Genomic DNA, 9,705 nt, shown 5'->3' with positions numbered 1-9,705 from the left:
TCTTCGGCTAATGAGACGTCTTCCTGACAGTAATCACGACGTGATTACTTGATGATTATAAATTGACACGATGCGTCGCATCTTCGCGTAAGAGCGTCGTACTCGAGACTAGTCGGATTGCCAATAAGGCTACACTGCGTAAAGGGATTATCATCACGATAAAATATACGTTTGCGTATAACCCGGTATGCATATCCACTTGAATATAACGAATGGCCGATGTTGTCCGTGAATGTTATTAATTGGAAAAGTACTTCGCGCGGGTACATATTTGTCATCATTAGTGGGTGCGAGGTGTATATATATTTGTATATGCGGCATATAATCCGAATCATGTATGAAACTACTGCATTAAACGTATCAAGTTTACTTATCGTCTCTCAATGTAGCCCCCTCCACCCCCCCCCTCCCAATTACATCGTGCAAGATAAATTTTAATTCATCGGGATGAACACATGGTGCGCGTATAATGCCATTGTGTCGGATTTAATAATAGTTAAGTTAATTTTCTTATATACATCTCTGTCTTTTCGATTAAATTGTCGATTAAATTCGATAAAATCATAGTTATATTAATTAGCAATATTGAAAGAGAATTTAAGGATAGTTTTTAAGAAAGAAAAAGACTGTAATTTATCCTCTTAATTTGGCACAAATATTATTTTTTTTAATATATAATGTTTATTTGCAATCTGCTTTAGAAAAGAATATTTCTGATCTGTTATTAGAAAAATTATTAAACAAATTTGAGTAAAGTAATAAGATAATTATTACATTAATAAACGGACTGACCACTTAATGGCGTAATTCGTAATTAGCGGGAGGAAGTGTCCACGTGTAAAGTCAGGAAGCGATTTTAGAGAAGGATAATAAATCATATCGAGTACGCTTACGCTTTATAAAATGTCAGGGTCACATTTATGCGAGCATAAGCCACGGTTACCGAGGATTAATGTGAAGATTTCGTGCTCTTCGAGGAAAAGAACAATGGTTGGCGGTTCGACCGTACGGCGATGTGCGAACGAGAACGAGAACGAAATCATCTCTTTGCGAGCGTCTCGCGTTGCATTATAAATCATAGCTCGCGGGTGCAAAAACGGCGTGCCCGCGCGATCGCATGCGTTGGTAAGGGAAACGAGATAGCGGTTTTACCGCGGTAAAAGTGACGATATAATTTTAGCCGAGCATTAGAAAGTGAATTACGAAAACGTCCGCGGCTCGTAAAAGGGTCCGGCGCTTATTACGTTTAGCGGGTTTAATTTTACGCGCTTTAACGCCTCAGCGTGGAAAAAAAGAAGACGCGTAACGGAAGAGCGGCGGGATCGCGATTGCGGCACAAACGGGTTTTCAAACGCACTGCTCGCGCGAGGAAAGTCTGATTTTTACGAACGTGAGAAACGTAATGAGACACTAATTTAATTATCGAGGATTGATGACACTGAAGTATCTTTTATTGGTCTCGTAACGTTAATCTCGCGTTAACCGCTACGAGTGGCAATTAAAGCAATTACGCCAATTATAGTAATTACGACGATACCTCATATAGTTTCCGGATCGTTGGAGGACATTTTAAAAATCAATCATGCGACTTTTCAAACGCTTGCGTTATGTCTCATAGGTATGCCGTTTGCTAATACTTAATGAATCATAAAGCGTAATTTTTGTTCGAAAAAAAAAAAAATAATTGTCCATCCAATAATGCCAAGAATCGACGATTTATATCAAATTATGTAATTCTGTAATAATTATGTAATTCTGACTTAGATGATCGTTCATGTGAAATGTGTATCGAGGAACATTTCGTTACAGAAACGTTACAGATCAAACCTTCTTGCGTTAGATCTTTCTCTTAACGTCTTTATAATTTAATTATATTCTTATGGCTGTCATTACCCCACCATTATCATTTAGTTCAAGCCGCTAGACTTCGGTGAGACAACGGGTCTATTTGCAGAAGGCAGGCATGCATAATAGTATTTGCGTGACGCAGCATTGCGGAAATTGTATGCCATTGCTGCAGCAGCTGTCATATCTCGCGATCTTTACGACACGATTCGATGCAGATTAACAATCTTATAAAATGTTGCAAAGCGGAATTACAAGTGCACATGAATGCACGCGTAATGAATCGCTGAGCTACTTGATTAAAGACAGCAGCGATTTAACCGTAGATAACATATTGACTGTAAAGCCTCGCACATTATTCGTACCCATACTAATCATGTAGTATTAGCGGAATATAATTATATATTCCCGGAGAGAAATGTGTGATTTGTACAACATGTAGATACTCGTTTGATCTCTCGGCAATTTCGCACGAACGTCCGTGTAAGTTAAGTTCATTACATTTGGATTACTTTCTCTAATGGTGCGAATACGTAATATTTAATAGCTCAACTTCTGATTCTCATATATTATTGTTATTATTGTTAATACAATCATCCAGCACAATTCCATGAGCTCGTTCAAGACTGTTACGTCACATTAAAAAAAAAAAAAAAAAAAAAAAAAAATTATAGATTTTGATTTCAAATCCTCTTTATATTTTTATATTAATGCTTCGAACGAGATCAGAGAGGTTTATTAAATTTGCCAATAATTCTCATTCTCCTGAAGGACGTCATGGAAAATGTCACTCGACTTCGCGGATGTCTCGGCACGGCATCGATATACGATATTCGATGACGGAAAACGTTGCTTCGACATGCCTCGTGACAGGTAAATAAGTAATTTATTGCGCGCGGCTACCGACCGGCGACCCGCGTGTAGACGGTGAATTCCTACCGGCTACCGACCGGCGACCCCTATCTATACGGTCTCGAAACGGCTTTTCAGGTTTAGGAGCTAGCTCGTGTCACGTTTCCCACGGCGGCCGGCGGTGCAATGCCAGTTGTATCTACGTATACGTACGCACACGCAAGAAACTACGCCGTAAAGTGCACCTTTACGCATTTCGCGGCACTCGAGCTGAAGGGGAGTCGGAGGGGGTATCGATATTTTTACATCGCGCCGGCTCATTATTGCTCGTCCACGATATTAAGTTTGCATAACGCCCCGGCCATTAACGGCTACCGTTCGCAATTAGTGCCGACATATACGCTATAATGCACACTTTCATATCTAAAAGTTTGCGAAATATTATGTACCTAGAGTAACAGAGTTGTAATACGTCTGATCATATATGATTTTTTTTTTTTTCAATGCAATTTAACAATCACATATATAAGTTGTATGTAAAGTCAACTGACTGATTTATCGAAGAGGAATAATTTATTTGAGGTTTAATTGCCTATCAGAGAATAAAGTAAAAATTATTGTTATTTACAGTATATCATCAGAGAAGATAATCGGTCTTAAATTGTATAAGATACTTAATATCTTAATATATTAATTAATTGCTAAATTAAATTAGTCATTGATTTTTTTGCGCGTTTCTCAGTGTTAAGTCATCGAAGTGACTGGGAGAATAAAGCCTAGTTTTTGCGGAGCAAGCCACGCATGTCTTCAGGATCAATCAGAACTATTATTGAGCCGTCGTATACGGTATAAGGTATTCGCGGTGAATCGAAAACGCGACGGTAAATGATAATTAAATCGGCGATGATATCATCGGCGTTGCGGTAGCCAAGGTCGCGCAGCAAATTCAATTGCACAATTATCTAGGAAATCAGTTCACCGGCGCGACTACGGCGACGTAGAAAGGCGCCTGTATGCCACCGTGCCCGCGATTATTACCTTTACCTTATCCAGTTACTCCGAAGGTATCAAGGTTACAAGAACGTTGCACCTATTCGACGATTTCCCAGGCGAGCGCGCTCGACGAGCCGAGCACGGCAGAAAAATTAAAAGATATATACGCGCGATGATAAATATTGCGAGACAAGAAAGCACTGGACATAGAGCGATCGTCGGAAACGCCTCGACGCCATATTTAGAGAGAAGCTGGAGGGAAATCGTAAAACTGAGCCACTAATTTCTACGTAGGATCACCCAGGAAGCGACCGCGCGTAACGCTTGTAATCAGCGAGATATTAAATCCAGGGGTCTGTCTCTTCGTTCAATTGCGTAAATACATTGCGCATTACATTCACGCGTAGTATTTCTGCGTACTGCGTGTGAAAAGGACATTCGTCGAATGACGTTCCACGCCCCGAGTGCCGCTAATGAAATCCGCGTGAAGATCACGACGCGATAAATAATACTAGTTTACTGCAAAAAATTATTTTGAACAAGACAAGATGTTTCTTACAGATTTTTGAATGCTAAGAACAATGTCTCAAATCAAATTTTTCTAGCACGTCAAGTTTTTAAAATATTTAAAATTAAATATGCAAAAAATGATTTTTTTGCAATATTTAAAGATTTTTTTTTATAAAAAAGGTATCTTATTTTTTAGTTATGTTATGAAAAATTTTAATACAAGCTTGACTAAGACAATAAAGTTTTGCTATTAAAATTCTTTATGACTAAAATTCTTTATTACTAAAAAGATATCAAAATAAAAAAATACATTTTATAGGGGATGAACAATATACCCACGACTTCTGATCAGAGTTTCAAAATATCTTCTTTAATCTTCTGTATAAAAAAATATTGCAAAAGATCACTTTTTACATATTAAATTGTATATTACATTATGTTGGAAACCTGAAGTATTGAAAAAACTTGCAGCATCCTATAAGAAGTACCTTGTCAAAATAATTTTTCATAAGAAAAAATTTTTCGTAAACTAGTATGTCCTCGTGTCAAGACACAGATTACATTTCATCGGCAGATTACAATGGCGCCATATGTCGGTCGGCCGTACATATGTTTCAGAAGAATCGGAATATACAGCCCTCCCCCCCCCCCCATCGAGCTGAATTATCGGATCGCGAAACGTCGCCGATTTACGATGCTTTTTCCTGGGTATCCCACGACTCCGAGCCTCGGCCACGGCGTGCCCGGCAATTACGCGATATCAATTATCATTGCCTGGCTATTAATGAATTGGAGACGCTTAATGCCGGTCTCACGTTCATCGCGCATGAATCTTTGGTGGCTACGTGTCGGCGAGCGCGTCACTATTCTATCCGCGAGCGAGCCGTATATCCCGCAGATTTTATCACCCTGTCTGATGTATCGATGAAAAATGCTCGCCTTTTCCAGGCTCGCTTCAATAAGCATTGCCCGCGGTGGGCACGATCGCCGCCGCGCCAAGAAATTGTTAATGTCACTGTGTGATTATGACGCCGTAATAATATAATTATCATGTTACGACATACAAGTTTTGAATCACGCCCTTTTTATCTCTAAGAACTTGTTCGAAATTTTTGATCTCAATTTAGAGATTTATAGATTTCAGAGAAATTAATTTTCTCTTTAAATTAAGTTAAGTTAGTGGCCTATTTATAAAAGCAACTTAATTATGTTAAAAGTTGTACGAACAAAAAATTAATTTAGTTAAAAGCTATGTATAAATTTAAATTTATTTGAGTTAAATTAAAAGTTAATCTTATAAAATATTTCTGCAATTTTAATTAATCGGGACTTAGAGAAGTATTAAAAATTAGGAGTGATAAGGATAGCTCCTATTATACATGATTGAGCTTCAATTTTGAGCTGAAATAAGCAATGTAAATGAGAAATTTTCAACTTTTAGATTTAAAAGAGTAGTTTTCGGATATTTTTAAGAATTTTAAATTTTCTAAATTTTCGTAGTCATATTAAAAACACAGTCGATTTAAAAGTAAATAAAATAAAGAATTTTCTAATTTTCTCTAGAAGTCGAACATTGAAGAAAAATTTCTACTAAATTCTAATCAATTGTCTGATTTTCCTTGAATATAATAATTGATATTGCAATGCTGTTTTTACAAACGTGATATTTCTGTAAGGAATGTTAAAGCTAAATTATTAATCATTTGTCGAACATGTAAATTAATAAAAATAAAAAGTAATAAGTTCTCGTATTGTTCATATTGTAACATAATTTCTCGAAAGAGATAGAAAATATAATACACATACAATTTTATAATAATATAATTCATTGAATATATTTATTAATGCAAAGGATTCTATTTTTGTCTTTTTGTGAATTGACAGGTCACCTCATAATTAGGGAACTTTTGCATTTTCTTCTCGAGCAGAGTAAGGCTCGTATCTATATGTTGCTGTATCATTTTATTGTGGCAGTAAATGCTAATCGTGGTACTTATTTACCTATTTGATGATTCCATCTGGCGAAAGTATAATACATTTGCCACCATTACGGAGAATGCCGCACTAAACTTATCTGCCGTTTAATGTGGAGGATGCTCGCGGATTTATCTTACCGATCGCCCCTCAGCAATAATTAGCTCCTTAATGCGCCTCTCTTAAAACCGACTACCTATCAAATTCCAAACTACATCATAATAAACCTATTTATTTCACGCACCTCCGAACAGAAGTCTTGAATTATACAAATATTATATTATTCCTGTCATGTATTATCGAATTTAAGGTACACTTTCCTAAAAAAATAATAATTTTTTACGGAGTTATCTTTTATTTGTTATTGAAAATGATCAACCCGATCATCTTAATATCATTAAAATTAAAAAAATATCTGTAAAACTGTAAACATATTGTTTTTTTACGACAGCAAATTCATCGAAAAATCCATCGAATCTTCCTTCTGAGTTCTCGTTAAAATTGGACTGTTTTGTCATCATTCGCGCGTCTGAATATTTAAAGCTCTACTACCTGTTATCCCGATCGTTCGAACGTTCCTAATTAAAGCGAGCGTTTCTTTTGCGGTTGCAGTTTTTCAATTTATGCGCTGCATCAACGCAGCCGTGCACGCGCAGTCGAATCGTTCAATCTAATGGCCTACCCAACCCGTTTTTAACAAGATATTTCCGTATTGTCGCACTCTCGCACACACGCGAAAGCGTGCCTCGGTACGTCCCCGTCCAGTCGTGTCAGCGCTAAATGGACCATCAGGGTCGCCATAAATCCCGGGGCTATCAGATCAGTGGCCGCAACAGACTTGACTGTCCCAGATATAACGACGGACCACCGCCCAGCGTAATGGAAGAGCTCTCTGTCGACGCGCGAGAGAGATACGTTCCAGATGGGATCTGCACGCGCGGACCTGTCCATGAGGACACGCGGACTCCACCTGACTTTACCATTAATACCCTTTTGCTTCGTTTCTGACGGCATTAAACATCGTACAAATTACGTTCCACGCGCTTTTGAATTTGGAGCACTAATTTGCCTTTAATTCTACTCCACATGTTTCGAAACTGTAAAATGATTTAATACTAAATTGGAATTTGGATACATCGTTATTAGATTTTCCATCAATTTTCAAATTTTAATCAATTTCAACCCTAATATTTTCAAGAAAAAGGCTATTTAATTCAAATATTATCTAATATCAAGTAATAGAAAATTTAAAGAAAATATATAGATTATGAAGTCTATTAAAAAAAAAAAAACGTAACATTAATTTAATTATTTTTCAAAGCAAATTTTGTTTACAAAAGTAAAGTAGGTAAATTTTAATTTCTGATTTTGTTTCTGATATGTTTCAAAGATATCAGTAAAATTGAGAAAATTCTCAAAAATATAATATATTCTTATAATATTAATTTTTTCTTTTTAGCACTCATATTATTACAAAAATAAAATTTTAGTTGGCGATCTTTTTGTACGAAACAATTTGAAGATTTGAAAATGCGATTTACTTCTGATAGCCTTTGATTTCCCGGCCTTTGATTTATCGCCACGACTTGGCGTTAGTTTCGGTAGCGGATCGATACCGATAAGTCGCATCTTCACCGCAAGATCTATTGAGAAGTGCGGCTCGTCTCGCTGGAACAGGTAAATAGCCGAGGAACATTGTTAATTACACGGTCGTGCCGATATCGATGCCGGCTACCGGAGGTGAAATAACCAGGCCGCACGGCCGCCAGTAAAGATGGCATCGTGCACACTAACGAGTAACAAGTGGCGTGACGTTTCAGTTAGGCTTTACTTCGTCCAGGATTGGCAAGGAGGAAGATATCGGTATGCCACGACGAACTACCTATCGCCTCGACGGCCGAAGGCTAATTAACGCGAAGATTCATTATCGACACCTGGCCGCTCGTCCGGCTACCGTCTTAATTTAAACAAGAGAGTCTCGGTCCTTTTATTATTTGTCGCTACAGCGTAAATTAACTTTCATATTTTTATAACGTTAGGAGCTTGAAAGTTTACGTTTTGTATTATGTTATAAAAATATTTGGAATTAAAGAATTTTCTTTAGGTAATGTCTGTTTTTTTTTTTTTTTTTTTTTTTTTGGCATACTTCGCACGTGTCAAATGCTTCTGCTTGCAAGTCGCACTTCTCGTTTCTCGATTTGAAAGTTACAAATTAGAATTATCGCGTGCGTCGAATCAATACGCGAATACATATCTTTTCTTTTACGGTAACTTTCAAGTGCTAATACCACTGGCATCATTACTCCAATGTTCACAATGACGCTTTCGCTATGCAAAGTAGAAATTTGTACGAGGCGCAAGTAGCAATTGATTACCTGCGATCGGCTGCGCGTGCTTTGCATATAGCGCATTTGTGTTGAGTTAGTTAGTTACGCTTAAATGCAAATTGATGTTTTAATCGATCCTTTGGTACTTCGCGACTATACGTATAATAGGTCGGCTGCTTCGATTTATCAATGCCGACTATCTTATGAAATGACGTCTCTTTTCACAGATCTTTTCCCACGAGTACCATCTATATAAAAATTGGTTCTTCTTAATTTTCTTCACTCTCAAAAAGAAAATATTTCCGATAATCAAAAAGATAAGTCGACATTATAATAAAGACATTATAAAAAAGACAAGCTTATATTATAATCCACATAAAAATTAAATTATTTTCGTACATGTCATTTTTTTCATGATAAATTTTAAAAAGTGCAAAACACAAATTTTGTTACAAGATTTTTCTTCGTTTATTAATAATTTATTATAAATTATTTTATATAATTTTTATATAATAATTTTTATATGATTATTAAGACACTAAGGTGTATATCAATTTTTATATAAGATACGTTTGTCATCTTTATCAATCAAGTCAGATACAGTTTTTATTATTTAGTTACTCATAAAATAATGGTACTTATAAACGGTATTATCAATATTATAAACGGCAAATAGATTACTTCTTAAAGTAGGGGTTCATCATGCAAAGACGTAACGATCGTTGCCTACTTTGAGGCTCGATCTTTACGAGATCGTAATATATAATACAAATCGGTATTTTATAAAAAAAAATCTTAGAAGATAAATGCAGTAAATAATACAAATAGTTAATAAACATTTTTAAATATTAATAATAATAAAATATACACGAATAGAGTTTATTATTCTTTATCTTCGGGATAATGGTAGCTCGAAATCCATGAGCCTCCGTGGCGCAATCGGCTAGCGCGTTCGGCTGTTAACCGAAAGGTTGGTGGTTCGAGCCCACCCGGGGGCGTTTTTTTGCATTAAATTTCGTTGCAAGATACGCGTGATTGAAAAAAAGATTCAGATGTCTTATGTAACGAATATAGTTAGTTCCGCCATCGTTGAGTTTTTCTAGAATATTGATTGAGAGGAAAGAGGTTATCAGTAAAAAGACATGTGATAAATTTATATTCCAAAGACAAGATGACAAAATTCTGTCAACACGTTAGATATAAT

General features: G+C 36.3%; 1 non-coding gene across 1 annotated transcript; it reads left to right on the top strand.

The window, feature by feature from the left end:
* Positions 1-9,425: 9,425 nt before the first annotated feature.
* On the top strand, positions 9,426-9,499 carry TRNAN-GUU (transfer RNA asparagine (anticodon GUU)). Its single transcript has one exon. It is a non-coding gene; the product is annotated as a tRNA-Asn (tRNA).
* Positions 9,500-9,705: the final 206 nt, after the last annotated feature.

The sequence above is a fragment of the Pogonomyrmex barbatus genome, unplaced genomic scaffold, assembly GCF_055798465.1.
Source record: "Pogonomyrmex barbatus isolate J1 unplaced genomic scaffold, ASM5579846v1 scaffold17, whole genome shotgun sequence".
NCBI lineage: Eukaryota > Metazoa > Arthropoda > Insecta > Hymenoptera > Formicidae > Pogonomyrmex > Pogonomyrmex barbatus.
This window is presented reverse-complemented; position numbering and strand designations above follow the sequence as displayed.